The sequence below is a fragment of the Geotrypetes seraphini genome, chromosome 17 (genome assembly GCF_902459505.1).
Source record: "Geotrypetes seraphini chromosome 17, aGeoSer1.1, whole genome shotgun sequence".
NCBI classification, from domain to species: Eukaryota; Metazoa; Chordata; class Amphibia; order Gymnophiona; family Dermophiidae; genus Geotrypetes; species Geotrypetes seraphini.
The window spans coordinates 31,882,061-31,900,141 of record NC_047100.1 but is presented as its reverse complement, the minus strand read 5'-3'; positions in this window follow the sequence as shown (position 1 = coordinate 31,900,141).

Sequence of the window (18,081 nt, the reverse complement as noted above, 5' to 3'; positions counted from 1 at the left end):
CATCTCCAGTATCTTGTTCTTCCCTTCGGCCTGGCGGCCTCTCCAAGGGTCTTCACGAAATGTCTAGTGGTGGTTGCTGCAGCCATGCGTCTCCGCGGCCTGCAGGTGTTTCCCTACCTCGACGACTGGTTCATAAAAGCGTCCTCTCGCCACAAAGTTCTGCGAGTGACGAATCAAACCATCTTGCTCCTCGGCTTTTAGGTGAACTTCCCCAAGTCTCAGCTCTGCCCGTCTCAGTATCTGGAATTTATCAGAGCGGTCCTGGACACAGCTCGTCTCCGCTCCTTCTTGCCTCAGCCTCGACTGGAGACCCTTTTTCGCTTATGCCGCAGGGTAGCCCATCTGTCCTCGGCCCCAGCTCGGCTCACGATGGTCCTCCTAGGTCACATGGCCTCCACAGTTCACGTGACTCCTTTTGCCAGACTTCACCTCCGTATTCCTCAATGGACTCTAGCGTCCCAATGGAACCAGGATCGGGACCCTGTCTCTCGACTCATTGTCATGACTCCTTTGTTGAAGAAGTTCCCTCCATTCCCTCTGATTCTGAAGACTCTTGTCAGGCTCAAGTCCACGAGTACCGCCGTGATTTTGATAGCTCCTCGGTTGCCCCAACAGCTGTGATTCTCCCTTCTGTTGCAACTCAGTTCCAGGGAGCCTCTTCTGCCTGTTTTTCCTTCTCTGATTACGCAGAGTCGGGGTTCTCTACTTCATCCCAACCTACAGTCTCTACACTTAACGGCTTCGTTCCTCAAGACTTGATGCCCTCGTTACAGTTCTCCCAGCCTGTGCTGGATGTCCTGGAGGCATCTCGGAAGGAGTCCACTCGCCAATGTTACTATCAGAAGTGAACCCATTTTTCTTCCTGGTGTGCTGCTCCACAGCAGGAGCCACTGTCTGCCTCCTTATCTGCTGTCCTGCACTATCTGTTACACTTATCTGGTGCTGGACTCAAGTCCTCAGTTCGAGACTACCTTAATGCCATTGCCGCTTTTCATCAGCCGATTGGTGGGAAGCCTATCTCTGTTCATCCTGTGGTTTTCCGCTTCATGAAAGGCCTTTTCCACATTCATCCTCCCCTTAAACCTCCTCCTGTGGTTTGGGATCTTAATGTGGTCCTTGCTCACTTATTGAAGCCCCCGTTCGAGCCGCTAGCGCGGGCTCATTTAAAGTATCCAAGTAAGGAAGGTTGTGTTCCTTATTGCTCTCACTTCTGCCCGTCGGGTCAGTGAGCTTCAAGCCTTGGTAGCGGACCCTCCTTTCACTTTCTTTCATCATGATAAAGTGGTTCTCCTAAGTTCTTGACTAAGGTTGTTTCTGAGTTTAACATCAACCAATCCATTGTTATCCCTGTATTTTTTCCGAAGCCCCATTCTCACCCTGGAGAGGTGGCTCTGCATTCTCTTGATTGTAAGCGTGCGCTGGCCTTCTACTTGAAGCGCACCGCTCCTCATTGGACTGCTCCCCAGCTGTTCCTTTGTTTCGATCCTAATCGTTTGGGTCGTTCTGTTTCTAAGCGTACCATTTCTAACTGGTTGGCCGCTTGTATCTCTTTCTGTTACGCTCAGGCTGGTCTCTCCCTGTCAGGTCGAGCCACGGGCCACAAGGTCAGAGCGATGGCGGCGTCTGTTGCTTTCCTACGATCAATTCCACTTGAGGAAATCTGTAAGGCTGCCACTTGGTCCTCGGTTCATACGTTTACCTCGCACTACTGTCTGGATGCTTTCTCCAGGTGTGATGGCCGTTTTGGCCAGTCCATTTTGCAAAATCTGTTCTCCTAAATTGCCAACTCTCCCTCCATCCCATTCTGGTTAGCTTGGAAGTCTCCCACATGTAGAAAATATGCTGCCTGCTTGTCCTGGGATAAAGCACAGTTACTTAACGTAACAGGTGTTACCAGGGACAGCAGGCAGATATTCTCGCAACCCACCCACCTCCCCGTGGTTGGCTTCTTTGCTAGCTATCTGAACTGAGGCCACGCTGAGGACACGTATGCTCTAGGTCGGGTGGGAGGGGCACAAGCGCATGTGTGGGCCAATCGCAAGCTTGAAGGTCTTCAAGCAAGTTTGCTTGCAAAAACGTCCGCTAGGGGGCTCCGTCGGTGACATCACCCACATGTAGAGAATATCTGCCTGCTGTCCTTGGATAACACCTGTTACGGTAAGTAACTGTGCTATATTGTGCATTTGATATCCCGCTTAATGCAAAAGGTCAAAGCGGCTTACAAAATTTAAAAATATTTACAAAAACATATAGAAAAGAATGCCATTGTTAAGATATTACAATCCCAGCCAAGAAATCCACTCAATTCAATTAAAACAAACAATAAATAAATAACTAAAAGGATTAAAATTAAGAAAAAAAAAAATTACTATTGCCTGGTGTTTTATTTAGTCTACCCCATCATAGTAAATGCTTTCTGGAAAAAGTAAGTTTCCAGTAATGATGGTGTTAAACTTTTTGATGCGTTCCAATTCAGCGGTTTTGTACATATTAATTATTTTTTTTTCCACGTGCAGAGTATATTAGTATTATAATCTGATTAATAAGTGCCTAGAAATTGATAACATCTCCTGTTATATTTTCAGAGCCCTTACTTCCATCTCCAATCTCAGCATGCTAATTTCTGCCCCCATATTTTACAAATAGACCGGGCAATCAGTTCCAGGACAAGGATGAAAAGATAATTTTATAGGAGAAGAAAAGTCCGTGCAGTCAAGAGGCAGGACACTAACAGATAAAGCCCTCTGATTCAAAAGAGCAGTAATTAAGCTTGTAGCTTGGTTTCCACTCCAGAGCACAACAGCAGCCAAACGAAGAGCTGCCTGGTCATAACTCAGTCACATTTTCATCGATCTAACAACTGCAGCTGCAGTAAAGCTAATAATAAAACTGGGTCTTAAAAAAAACAAAAAAACCAATTTGCTGTTGCTCCATGGCATTTCATGGAATATATTTAGCATTATTATCATTTATTTGGATTTGCTAAGGTAATATATAGAAATAAAGCAAAAAACAAATGACATGAGGTAATATCTTTTTTTATTGGACCGATTTAATGCATTTTATGATGCGCTTTTAAAGGTAACCCTTTTTCAGATTTGCTAAAAACAGCCATTTGTTTAAAATGCAAATCAAAACAATGTAAAAATATATATGTAAGTAATAAGAAGTGTTCATTCTCTTCTGAAGACTACGAGGGAGAAACTCCAAAATATAACGTTAAATAACCAAACAGGTGACAAAAAAGGCCTCAGTGAAGTCCATAAGAACTGAAACAAATAAACAAACCCGTAACGGTCACTGGCCAAAAAAATTCCACCCGTAATCCAACAAGAATAATATTATAAGGAGTTTCCCCTCAAAAGTCCCAGGAAAATGCAGAGTCCAAAACTAGGCAGGTAATCATCAGGCAACCCACATACCATATTTCCCCATATATAGGTCGCAGCCTACATATGGGTTTTGCAATCCAAACAGTGGGTGTGGCTTCCTTATATGGGGCAGCCTATCTAATGACATCGTAGATAAGCTGCCCCATTAGTAGACACCCGTACCTTTTAAAATGAAACTTTTTTAAAATAAAATACCTTTTATATATATATTTTTTTATATATATATATATATATATACTAGTCTTTAAGCCCGTTACATTAATGGGTGCTAGAATAGATGTCTGTCTGTTTCTTTATCTCTCTCGACTTGGCCGCTGTCTGTATCCTTCTGTCTCCCCCTCCTTCCCTTCTCTTCCCTGCTCCGTTCGGCCCCTCCCCCTTCTTTTACTACCGTGGTCTTGCTCCATCCGGCCTGCTCCGGGACCCTCCCACCGCCGACAAACCTCGGGGCTCCAGTCGCATAGGCAGCACTTTAAACACGCTGCTTCGCGGCCTTCTACTGCCAATTTCCTCTGCTGCTTCTGTCTCCGATGATGTCATCAGAGACGCGGCAGAGGAAATCGGCAGTAGAAGGGTGCAAGGAGCGTGTTTTTAGTGCTGCCTACGCCGCTGGAGCCGGGAGGTTAGGGGAGAGAGAGAGAGCACAGTCGCGCGCCTCCAGCCCCCGCATGCGCCCTGAGGTTTAGAATATTGCCACAGAAGCACACCTCAGGGCGCCAGCGCTCACGAATTTTCAAGAGCGCATGCGTCTCTAGCATTTTATTATTATTGATTATTGATATATATATATATATATATATATATCTCTGCTTGTCCTTTCCATGAAACCAGATGGAGGCATTTTATATTTACTTACTAATTTATTATGGGGTTTACTTAAGGTGACCATACGTCCCATTTTGAACGGGACCGTCCCGGTTTTGGATACCCTGTCCTGTTGTCCCCACACATAGCTTCGGGACGCCAAAATGTCCTGTTTTCAGGGACAGTGTCCTGAAGCTGTGCACGGAGACAACAAGACAGACGATTGCTTCCCCTCCCTCCCTGCCATGCCAAAGCTATCCTCCCTCCAGTGCACAATTCAAATCTCCCCAGTCCGGTGCTTCAGCTGCTTACCAGCCTCCCTCCAGCGCCGATTCAAACCACCACCATCCCCCCTGGTCCGCTGCCGCTGATGCTTGCCACCCAGAAGCCTTATTCCCGATGTAAATTCTGACGTCGGAGAGGAAGTTCTGGGCCAGCCAGGCAGAAAGGAAACTATGAAGCGATGAGGGTATTGGTAAGGAAGAAACTTAGGAACAGCACAAAGAAATGGCAGACTGTAGAGCAAGCCTGGTCTTTATTCAAAGGCACGGTGAGCGAGGCACAAAATCTGTATATCCCCAGATTCAGAAAAGGGTGCAAAAAGAGCCGAACAAAAGAACCAGCGTGGATAACTAAAAAAGTGAAGAAAGCAATAGGTGATAAGAAGAATTCACTCAAGAAATGGAAAAAGGGCAAAACCGAGGAGAACTGGAAAGAACACAGGAAGTATCAAAAAGAATGTCACCTTGTGGTTAGAAAAGCAAAAAGAGAATATGAAGAGAGGTTAGCCAGGGAAGCACGAAATTTCAAACCGTTCTTCAGATATGTTAAAGGGAAACAGCCGGCTAGGGAGGAGGTGGGACCGCTGGATGACGGAGATAGGAAGGGAGTGGTGAAGAAGGAGAAAGAAGTGGCGGAAAGACTAAACATGTTCTTTTCGTCAGTATTCACAAAAGACGACACATCCAACATACCGAAACCTGAACAAATCATCAAAGGAGACCAAGCAGAAAAATTAACATCCATGGAAGTAAGCCTTGAGGACGTACACAGGCAGATTAAAAACTGACAAATCAACGGGCCTGGACAGAATCCACCCTAGGGTATTGAAAGAACTAAAGGAGGAAATAGAGGAACTACTACAGCAGGTTTGTAATCTATCCCTGAAAACAGGCGTGATCCCGGAGGATTGGAAGATAGCCAATGTTATGCCCATCTTTAAAAAGGGATCGAGAGGTGATCCAGGGAACTACAGACCGGTAAGTCTGACCTCTGTTCCAGGGAAAAGGCAGAAGCGCTGATAAAAGATAGCATCGAGGAGCATCTAGAGAGGCATAAACTTATGATAACAAGCCAACATGGCTTCTGCAAGGGAAGATCATGCCTGACAAACTTATTGCACTTCTTCGAAGGAATTAACAAACGGATTGACAAAGGGGACCCCATAGACATCGGATACTTAGACTTCCAGAAAACCTTTGACAAGGTACCCCATGAACGCCTACTTTGGAAACTGAAGAACCATGGGGTGAAAGGAGACGTACACAGATGGATCAGGAATTGGTTGGCGGGCAGGAAGCAGAGGGAAGGAGTGAAGTGCCATTACTCGGACTGGAGGAGAGTCACTAGTGGTATTCCGCAGGGGTTGGTGCTTGGACTGCTGCTATTCAATTTATTTATAAACGATCTAGAAACAGGGACGAAGAGCGAAGTAATAAAATTTGCAGATGACACCAAGCTATTTAATGGGGCTAGGACTAAATAGGACTGCGAAGATACAAAGGGACCTGAACAAACTAGGGGAGTGGTCGACGAGATTGCAGATGAAATTCAATGTAGAGAAATGTAAAGTCTTACACGTAGGAAACAGAAACCCAAGGTACAGATACACAATGGGAGGGCTGTTATTGAGTAAGAGTACCCAAGAAAGGGACTTGAGGGTAATAGTGGACATGACAATAAAGCCATCGGCGCAATGCGCAGCGGCTCCTAAGAAAGCGAATAGAATGCTGGGAATAATCAAGAAGGGTATTACAAGCAGAACGAAATAAGTTATCCTGCCGTTGTATTGGGCGATGGTGCGCCCGCATCTGGATTACTGAATCCAATATTGGTCGCCGTACCTAAAGAAGGATGTGGCGATACTCGAGAGGGTTCAGAAGAAAGCGACGCATTTGATAGATTAGAGAGACTGGGGCTATTTTTGCTGGAGAAGCAGACACTTAAAAGGGATATGATAGAGATTTATAAGATCATGAAGGGCATAGAGAAAGTGGAGAGGGGCAGATACTTCAAACTTTCGACAACTACAAGATCGAGAGGGCATTCGGAAAAATTAAAAGGGGACAGATTTAGAACCAGTGCTAGGAAGTTCTTCTTCACCCAACGGGTGGTGGACACCTGGAATGCGCTTCCAGAGGGCGTGATAGGACAGGGTACGGTATTGGAGTTCAAGAAGGGATTGGACAATTTTCTGAAGGAAAAGGCGATAGAAGGGTATATATAGAGGGTTACTATACAGGTCCTGAACCTGATGGGCCGCTGCATGAGCAGACTGCTGGGCATGATGGACCTCAGGTCTGACCCAGCAGAGGCACGTCTTATGTGCTTAAGTCACTAATGTAATGTACTGTACAGTGTTGTCTTAGCTCTACAGAATCACTGAAGTCATTTGTTTTGGTGGTACAGCACATATTGTCCCTTTTCATCCTCTGTGGGTGGGCTGGCAGCGCATCACACCTACATTTCGTATTTTCTTTCACTGAGCAGTTAGGTCTCGCAGCCCTTGTCTAATACACTATAGTAGGTAATGTGTCATTAGGTAGTTATTTCATCACCCGCTCGGTTTAATGTGACTCAAATCATTTTGAAATGCAGTCTTCTAAAAAGATTACTTTTTTTTGTTGTTACTTTTGTCCAAATTAAATGTGGTTCCCTGAACATTTACATTGACTTTCTCTACAGATTGCACCTTTTAGCTTCTTGTTCAATCAGAACTGGGGCTAGTATCCTGGTACCATGATCCTTCATTTGTAACTACCCAGGGGGTTTTCCTGTATTTTGCAATCCACTACCCATTAGTCTAGAGGTTTCTGGCCACCACTGGGTGTGCAGCAGTGGCCAAAAAAGCAAACAGAATGTTAGGAATTATTAGGAAGGGAACAGAGTATAGTTAAGCTCTGGAAACCGTTGCTTAACAAAAAAAAAAAAAGTTAATATGACTGAATTTTTAACAAGGCTTGCAAGATTCTTAGAGGAATACGCCATAAACCATTGTTAAGGTAGACTTGGTGAGAACCACAGCTTATCCCTAGAGATATGTAGAATTGAATATTGCTACTTTTTGTGACTTTACCAGGTATTTGTGTCAAAACATTCTGCAAGATTTATTAGGTCCTTCCTCATGTTATTCATACCATCAGGGGTGTCTATTCCATTGCAGATTTTGGTATCATCCGCAAAGATGCAAATCTTAACCTGATAGCCCTTCAGTAATATCGCTTATTAAAAAAATGTGAAAAAGAACAGGCCCAAGAACCGAACCTTACCTAAGGGCACTCAGTTTATTTATTAGATGCCTGTGTGGAAGACTGTCGATGGCTTTGGTAAAACCTAAATATACCACATCTACTGTTCTCTCTATCCAATTCTCTGGTCACCCAGTCAAAGAAATGGATCATATTTGTCTGACAAAACCTGTCTCTAATGAATCCATGTTGCCTCCGGTTCTCTAATCCACTGTTCTTCAACCTCCGGTCCGCAGAAAATTGCAGGATCGGCGAGATCAACATCTCCAATTTCCTTCCGATCTGCACAGGACCGGCAAGATTGAGCTGTAGTCCACACAGGGCCGGAGAGATCATGGGGAGCCTCCGACAGTGTGCTTTCTCCCCTCCCAGCGGCTCTCCTTACTTACCAGCGCAGCGATTCAGGAAGGCAGCCTTGGGGCTTTTGCTGAGTCGCGACCGCCTCTGTGATGCAACTTCTGCTTTCCTCAGAGGCGGTGCAATCCAACAAAGGACCTGAGGAAGGCGGTGCCTTCCTGAATCGCTGCGCTGGCAAGTAAGGAGAGTTGCTGGGAGGGAAGAAAGACACTGTTAGAGGTTGGGAAGCTGCTGGGCATGGTTAAAAAAAAAAAAGAAGGGACAGCTGCTACTGGACCTGGAGAGGGGAGATGCTGCTGGGAGGGGAGGAGGAAAAGGAGTCTGGGATGCTGCGGGGCAAGGGAAAAAAAAGGGACAGCTGCTACTGGACTTGGGGAGAAGGAGAGATGCTGCTGAGAGGGGAGGAGGGAAAGGGAAGAGAGTTACTGCTGAACAGGGGGAGGAGGGAAGGGAGAAGAAAAAAGGAAGGAAACAGCTGGCAGGGAGATTAGAGGAGGGGAAGGGGAGAGACAGGAATGAGATGGGAAGGGGGGCAGCAGAGAAATTGAGTGGGACAAAGATGCTAGATCTGGTGTAGGAGAGAGAAAAATGAAGAGAGCAGTGAAGCTGGAATTAATCATGTAAAAAGGAGAGAGGGGTATAGGCTGGATGGAAAGGGGAGAGGGGCATAGAAAGAAGACAAATACCATATGGAAAGGGGAGAGGTGAGATAGTAGATGGAAGGGGCAGATGCTGGATTGAAGAGACAGAGAGGACTGACGCTGGAAGGAAGAGAGTGAAAAGAAGATGAAAGTAGAAACCAGAGACAATAAAAGGTAGAAAAAAATAATTTTATTTCTATTTTGTAATTAGAATATATCAGATTTGAAATATATATCCTGCTAGAGCTGGTGTTAGACATAACTGGGGACTGCAAAGTCCAGGCAGTGGCTTAGGGCTGCCTCTGACCAGGGGGGCAGTTGCCCTAGTTGCACTCCCCTAACCCCCTATTCCTACTATGTGTGACTGTGGTATTCTGTTAGCACTAGTCGTTAAGCCCGTTACATTAACGGGTGCTAGAATTTATGTCTGTATTTTTCTTTCTGTCTCTTTCCTCCCTCCATTTCCCTGTGTAGCGCTGTCTCTGCTTTCTTCCTCAGTCTCCACTCTCGAGCTGTAACATTACTGCTTAGCTTTTTCTCCCTGCAAGCATCTCTGCTCTCTTTCTCATCCCCAGTCTCTTTGCTATTTTTCTCTTCTTGCAGGGGTCTCTGCTCTCCTTTCTCTATATGTTCCTGATTCCTGCAAACTTCTGTTTTCTCTGTATGCTCTTGATCCTGTGTTTCCCTGTAGGTGTCTCTTCCTTTTTTTTTTTTATTCCTTCTTCATGTATGGTTGATTTATTAAAAGTTTTTATATTTTTCCTATTTGTTGCATGCCTGTCTCCTTGGTCGCTGTATGTTTCTCTTTTTTTGCTTTCTGTGTTTGTGTTTTTTTGCTGATTGTCTACTTGGTCGCTGTCAGTCTGTCTGTCTCATTGGCTGCTGTATGTGTTTTTTGCAGTCTAACTCCTTGGCCACTTTATGTCTGTATGGTTTATTTTCCTGAATTTATCCTTGGGCATTGTATTTTTTTTTTTTTTCTGTTTGTCTCATTGGCTGTTTGTATTTTTTTTTTTTTTTTTTGCTGTCTCCTTGCCCACTGTCTCTCTGTCTGTCTCCTTGGCTGCTGTATGTCTGTTTGTCATTTTTTTCCCTGTGTCTCTCTCTCTCCTTGTCCTCTGTGTTTTGTTATTTTTTCAATCTGTCTCTTTAGCCCCCTGTCCTTCTGTGAGTGTCTGTGTGTCTCTCTCTCCTTGTCCTCTGTGTTTTGTTATTTTTTCAATCTGTTTCTTTAGCCCCCTGTCCTTCTGTGAGTGTCTGTGTGTCTCTCTCTCCTTGTCCTCTGTGTTTTGTTATTTTTTCAATCTGTCTCTTTAGCCCCCTGTCCTTCTGTGAGTGTCTGTGTGTCTCTCTCTCCTTGTCCTCTGTGTTTTGTTATTTTTTCAATCTGTCTCTTTAGCCCCCTGTCCTTCTGTGAGTGTCTGTGTGTCTCTCTCTCCTTGTCCTCTGTGTTTTGTTATTTTTTCAATCTGTCTCTTTAGCCCCCTGTCCTTCTGTGAGTGTCTGTGTGTCTCTCTCTCCTTGTCCTCTGTGTTTTGTTATTTTTTCAATCTGTCTCTTTAGCCCCCTGTCCTTCTGTGAGTGTCTGTGTGTCTCTCTCTCCTTGTCCTCTGTGTTTTGTTATTTTTTCAATCTGTCTCTTTAGCCCCCTGTCCTTCTGTGAGTGTCTGTGTGTGTCTCTCTCTACTTGTGCACTGTTGTTTGTTTGTTTTTTTCAATCTCTCTTTAGCTCCTGATCCCCTCTCACTGACCCTTGCGCGACTGCATGTTATTCCGGCTGGGTTTCCATGGCAACCCTGCTCGCGGGTCTGTGAGTGTAGGGCCGTTTTGTCGGGTCTGGCGGCGCTGTGTAGCGGGGAGGCGGCGGCTCGCACCACCGGCCCCCAGGAACCCCAGGCCGGCGGCGGGGGAGGCAGGGACATGCCTGGTATGCCATGGTGCAGGAGGAACGGAGATCGTCGTCTGGCTGCGGTCCGGCTTGTGGAGGCGATCGGGTGGTGACGTATTCGCGCGCATGCGCACTCCTTCGGCCACAGACCTACAGCGCACGGAACACGCAAATAGAAGTGCGCATGCGCGAGTTAGCCTTTTATTATATAGGATGATATTTCTGTGTAACATTCTGTAATAATTTGGCTTATTCAGTTTTCTTGATAGTGGAGGGGATATATGTGAAAGGGAGGGGAGACAGGAGTTTTGTTGATCCTTGCTCTGTATTATTTGTATTTATAAAATGACAATTGTACAGAATATTGTTTCTTTTTATAATTTAATAAAATACATTCAGTATAAAATCATAACTGAGGCTTGTGCGGATGGGATCAGATGGTTTGTGAGGACCCAGCTTGCGGAGACGGAGCGGAAACGGTTTTTTTAAATTTCAGTCAGTAGTTTGCCGGTCCACAAAAATTTTTTTTTTTTTTTTCCGCCTGTCCATAGGTGTAATAAGGTTGAAGAACACTGCTATAATCCACTCAATTCCAAAAACTTCACTATTCTCTGTTGTTAAAAGCATTTCCATTAATTTACTTACCGCACAAGTCAGACTTATCAGTTTCCTACTTCTTCCTTAGTTCCACTTTTGTGGAGAGAGACCACATCTGCACTTCTTCAGTCTTCCGGTACTACTCCAGACCCTGGAGAAGCAGCCAGCGGAGCCACCAGAACTAGGGTTACCAGATTTTATGATTGCAAAATCCGGACCCATGGCTACGCCCCCAATTCCACCCTTTTCCACCCAAGCCATGCCCCGTTCTGCCCTAGCCCCACCCCCAACCTCTTCCTGTGCTCAGAGCCACATCCGGAGGGCATCTGTGCATGCGTAGATGTGATACTAACTGGAAGCTTTTCAAAACCCAGACAAAGTGCCGGGTAATGAAAAGCCGTACAGATGCCCAAACAGTCTGTAAAAAGAGGACATGTCCGTGTGAATCTGGATGTCTGGTAACCCTAGCCAGAACTTCCCTAAATTCCTTCAGTACCCTCAGATGTACACTTCTTCCTCCCTATTCGCAGGGGTTAGGGGCAGAGCCAGCCCGCGAATAGTGGAAATTTGCAAATAACTTTTGGGCCAGCTTTGACCCACCCCCAGACCTTATCTGGTGGTCTAGCAGTGATGTGGGTCAGGCGCGATCTTCCTACACTTCTGCCCCGTGCAGAGCCATGCTGTGAATTCCTGTGGTCTCAGAAGACTACAACAGGAACTCCCTGTTGTAGTCTTGTGAAACCACAGGAACTCACAGCACGGGGCAGGAGTGTAGGAAGATTGCTCCGTCATCGCTAGACTACCAGGTAAGGTCCGTGCACCTGGGGCAGCTGCTCGCCTCCAATCACCCCCCCCCCCTTGCCCCGATCCAAATCCCAGGGCTGGTTTTTTTTTTAATGCAGGCTGCCAACGAGTGATTCTCTGGAGGTGTGGCCTGGGGAAAGAAACCGCAAACGTCAAAACCGCAAATAGGGAGGGGGAAATGTATACCATCTGGCCCTATCGTTGTGTCCACCTTTCACAAAACCAGGTCTCTGAAAATTGATCAGGGTCTACCATACCTTCAGCCCTATTTGCATCCTCATGTTGGAGCATCCCCAAATAAAGGGGGTAGAAAGAGGGCCTAATTATTATGAAGTAATAGGGCTAGAAATCGAGCCCAAAAAGCCAGAACAAGGCAATAAGTGTTCAGCACCCAGGCCCAGATTCTATAATGGCACCCTAAGGGCACCGTTTTTAATTGGTTTAATTGCCTTTAATAGATGTGATGATTGATTCTGTTGTTTAAAAACAATTAAGATCACGCCTCCACAAACGGTGCCAGAATGGCAACTACAGAGGCACCTACTGGCACCTATGGGTAAAATAGGCGTGATTAATGCCAGAAGTATCTTAGGTCTTAGTAGCTGCTTCCGTAGTCACTATTCTCATCACGGAGAGGTGCCAGAAATGTAGGCCTTGAAAACCCTGGTCTACGTTTCCGCCACCTATCTGTGATGTAGCTGCAATTCTATAAACAGTTCTGTCACGTCATTGACATGCGATTGGCGCCAGTTTTGTGGGCAGCTGATAATCGTGCTGCTGTTTGTGGAATCCGGGTCCTAGTTCCTTACCTGCTGCCCTCAGATTTCTCTGACTTCTGTTCTCTATGGCAATAGCGTGTCTGTTTTATCATTCATTGTAGGAGAAAAGTAAAAGTGCCCATCATTGAGCGCCACTTATAGTATTCCCCCCATAAGTTGTGCACTGCCTTCTGAAAGCTAAGAATGGTTCATAGGTTAAAGGAGGTTCATTTGGAAGAGACTTGGTCCCGAGTAGCTGGCTTATTCCTGTGACATGCTCTTGGGGCCTGATTCCGCAAATGCATGTCCCAATGGTAAGCGGCAATAGGCATCCTACCACCGTCTCTCAGCCAATCGGGTCATATGTTTCTTTAAAAAGGGACAAGGACACCTACATTGTAGGTGTGTTGTATCTATGGAGATGCATAGGGACACTTAAGCACTCCCAAGGTTTCACCTGGAAGTGGTCTTGGGCGTGCTTAAGCGTTTTTTACATATCTCCGTAGACGTGAGACAGATGCCTTAAATGTAGGCTGGCCTATCTATATTTAAAGTGTCTGCCAGGGAAACTAGCCGCGATTCTGTAAAGGTTGCCGATGCATGATTGACACGCGATCGGCAGCCCCTTCATAGATGGCTGCCGAGATCGACGGTCTTTACAGAATCAGGCCCTTGATGTGGTTCGGAAGAAACTGAAGCTGATTTTTTTAAAGAAGTTTTTGGCCAGAAATATGTTGTCATTCTGGAATAGTTTTAATCTATGATCTGTTTAAATGTTAATTGTGTATAATTTATTGTAAGGTGCCACGAGCTATTCCTAGAGTAGTAGCTTTATAGATTTTCTTACAGAAATAAATGTGACTCGTCTGGTCCCTGCAGTGACTGTCCTTTTGCTGGGGTCATGCACTAAAGCTGCTTCCACAGCGGTACAATTATGGGTCCTAAATCTGGCCTCTAATGAAGTCATTCCATGAAACATTTTCTACATGTTTCTTAAAGCAAAAAGGCTACTAAACTCATCTCCAGAAATATAGCTTTTTTGCTTTGTCCCAACAATCAAATTCTCCTGCACACAGATACACTTGCTCTGAAGTGAATGCAATTTTTCTGTGCATACTATGTATGAAAATATTCATATTTTATAAAATACATGTGCACCTTGCAACATACAAAATACTTCTAACACACAAAACCAAGCATTCAAACTCACCTGCCTTTATTGACGAACTTCTGGTTCCCTCTGGTACACTTTGATCCAATACTCAACATCCGCTAACAATTCCTTCTATACGGGAAATATTTTATGATACAACCTGTAAAACCATCTTCTCGGTTACTGCTCCCTCACTATGGAACGCGTTCCCACTAGATATCCAAATCAAACCCTCCATAGACAAGTTCAAGTCTAAACTCAAAGCCTTCCTCTTCTATGATGCCTATAACATCTGACCTGAACCCCCTCAAGCAGAATCTATGTAGCATCTAATGCGGATGACTCCAAAAATGCTTCTCTAGAAGCGAACCATATCCCCATTGGGGTTTTTTTTTGCCTCCCACCTATTATCCTCCCTTTTATTTTCTATCTTGATATATTTATTCACTTACCCGGTCCCTCCTTCATTCTGTTCCAGTATGTCTTTTTGTTATGTATCCCCCCTCATAAAACTTTTATTTATCATACCAGTTTTTGGTATGTTTTATTATTTACTTATTTTATCTTATTTAATTTCTTTTTCTTTTTTTACATTAGTCTTCCATTGTAAACCGTTTAGGTACTTGTTGATTAAACAAGTATATCAAATGATAAATAAACTTGGAAACACTATCCTGCATCATCTAAGCTACACCTCCAGCATTACCTACTCGGAGGTACATCTTATGGACTCTAGAATTAAATTCTCTTTGGCATGATGCCAGTATTTCAGCAAGCACTGACAGTAAATTTGAGAGATTGAAATCATACTTCAATTATTCTCTGGTTTAGTTGTGAGGTTCATTACTGTCATGGCATGTGCAAAGCTAAGAGGAGGAGGAGGAAGAGGATCAATGATTAGAACACGGTTGCTCTGGGTGAACAGCTATTCCAGCTGACTTGTACGTATTAGCAACCTATCTGAAATCCTCTCCCCAAAAAATCCTTGGGGCCAATTTACTAATAAGTAATTTTTACTATTACTACCTCTTATTTTTCCTAAAAGTTAATCAGATCCAATTTTGGTTCTATATTTCTATCTTGAATTGTGGTATCTTAAGATTTTGATTTGTTTGATGTGAAAAATTAACCCATTTGGAGACATTGGCCCATTAAGAAAAAAAACTTTGAGCGGTATTCTGTTCTGAATTTTGTTGAAGGATGGGATGCATTAAAGTACTGAAATTGTTTGAGGGTCTCTTCTTCAGTCTACATTATAAAAATGTAATCAACAGATTGATAATATTTGAAGGTTTTAGTCTATTAGTCAAAAATGTCTCTTCCAGTTGCTCCATGAAAAGATTCAAATACGAAAAAAGTCACTACATGAAAAATATTTGTAAATAATAATTCAGCAGTTGTCAATATTTTAATTGACAACTGCTGAATTATTATTTACAAATATTTTTCATGTAGTGATTTTTTTCGTATTTGAGTAATTCTATTTAGTCACTCAACAGTAGCAATTTAGTTGCTGAGATTGTTACCCCTTCAGTATTTTTTGACTGAGCCATGAAAAGATTGGCATAATGTAGGGCTACCAGACATCCGTATTTCCACAGACATGTCCTTTTCAAGGACATGTTTAGTGGTCCGGTCAGCTTTTTAAAACCCGGAGGGGAGGTGCCAGTACCCCCGAGCAAGATGGCGCCTGGGGTAGACCGCCCCCTTGCCCCTCCTTACTACGCTACTGATAATATTTTCCATGCAGATGGCATAGTTGCATGTGACATATTTTTAACAACATCTACCTAGAATCACTGTATACAAGACCATATAGAGCAGGGGTGTCCAACCTTTTGGCTTCCCTGGGCCGCATTGGCCAGGAAAAATTTTTCTGGGGCCGCACAAATGTGCAAATGCTGCAGCAAGACAGAGGAGGGAGCCGGCAAGACAGTAAACACCCGGGATTAGCAGAGGAAAACACTGCATCGCCCTCGACTAGGTCCACACAAAATACTTAACTGGGCTGCAGGTTGGACACCCCTGATATAGAGGGACATTTTTGATAGGACATCTAAGTCTGAGTTTAGACTTCCTGCGAAAAACGTCCAGAAATCCAGTAGAGAAAATGTCTATTATAAAAACTTATCTAGGTGTTTTGGTCCTTAGTATATCTATCTTTTTTGGCCATTCTCTAATATAAAGATGTCCACATGAAAAATGAAGCTCAAAAAATCGACAGAAATATGAGGCGCCCCCACCTCTAATCATATATTAAAGAAAGAGGAAGAAATTTTAATAGTGAAAAATAAAAAATTAATAAAATAAACTGTGAAAATGAAACCATAAAAGAGAAAACTTTAGAGACTTTAGTATCGGGGAACTGTACTGGAATAAAAAGCTTTGTTATTTAGCTCTATTTAGTCTAGGGTTACCAGATGCCCATGAAAACCCAGACATGACTTTTTAGAAGACGGGGTGCCCGGGGGGATTTCCAAAACCCAGAAGTATTGGAAGGTCCCCAGCTCGGGCTGCATCTGTAGGACCTCCCAGCATGCGTGGATGCAATGTGACATGATCATGAGTATCACTCCAGATGTGGCCCCAAGTTCAGGGAAGAAGAGACGTTTGTGTGGGGGCAGGACTGGTGCGGACAGGGTGGAGCTCCAGGTCCTCTTTTTTTTTTTTTTTTTTTGCTGATTAAATCTGGTAATTTAGTCAGTTGGAAATGGCTCTTGGCCAGCTAAATAGCACACAACCAGCCATCCATCAATATTCAGTGGGAGATCACCGGCTATTTCCTGCTGAATATCCCATTTGGCAGATAGCCCAGTGACTGGCTGTGTTGTGTGACAGAGCCGGTCACAGCCAATAATCAGCAGCTCATTGACTAAGATCAGAGGCCAGAAAGACCTGCCTAAAAAGCAGACCTATCTTTGGCTGCTAGGACTTAGCTAGCCAGCCTGATGAATATTGGCTTAGTTGGTATGTCTCGGCTGGCTTCAAAAACCCTGGAAATTCAATGCTAGTCATTGGATACGGCTCAGGCATTGAATTTCGAGTTTCACCATGGACTGCAGGAGAAAGCCAGCTGTTCCCCCATAGTCTAAACTAAACCTTAGGTTTGTATACTGCGCCATCTCCACAAGCGTAGAGCTCGGCACGGTTTACAGAGTTAGGAAGAAAGGAACTCCAATGAAGGGTTATAGGAAAGGAACAAGAAGAAAGAGAGGGACAAGAGTCCTAGAGAGCAGGAGGTGTTAGATTTTTGAAAAGAGCCAAGTTTTCAGGTGTTCCCCCATAGTCTGAATATCAGATAGATTGTGTCTATCAACAGATGAGAACCTTCTGGCCCACCCAGTATAACCAGTTACCCCTTCTTGTTGAAACCTCGCTCATTTTCTGTCATGTTCTTCCCCTGTCAACCTTCCAATGTAATTCCACATGAGTTAACAGAATATCGTGCTGTTATGTGATCAAAAAGCTAAGCAAATTATAGGACTCAATATAGAAAATCTAATCTAATCCTTAGGTTTGTATATCGCATCATCTCCACGTTCGTAGAAAATGATTTATATGGCCAGGAGAGGCTCTTGGCCATTTAAGTCACCTGTCCAGGACTAACCAGGTATTTTCAGCAACAGTTAACTGGATAATGGCACTGAAAATGTATGGTTAGTGCCCAAGTCGAAACCAGTTATTTGGGGGGAATCCCAAGGGTAGAGTTGGCACTTACCCGGTTAAGATAACTGAATAAATAGGACCGAATAAAATGCAGTCCTATCCCTCCTCTTTTTGCTAAGCCACGTTAGAGGTTTCTACCAAGGCCTGGAACGCTAAATGCTCCGATGCTGCTCAGATATAGAATTCCTTTGAGTGTCAGAACAGTGTTGAAGCATTTAGCACTCCGGGCCACCGTAGAAACCTCTATTGCAGCTTAGTAGAAGGGGGAGGGGGGAGTTATGTATAAGAACATAAGAAAAATGGCCAACCCAGAACCATCTGACACCACGATAGAAGGTACACATAGAGGAATCTCGCAGAAAGAAGAGGCAAGATTCTACCAGGGCCTAGAGGGAAAAGAAATGAAGCGCACCAAGGACACGGACCTGCGACCACAACGGAGGCTGAAAAAGGGGAAATCTGCAATCCTGGTGGGAGACTCAATCCTAAGGTAA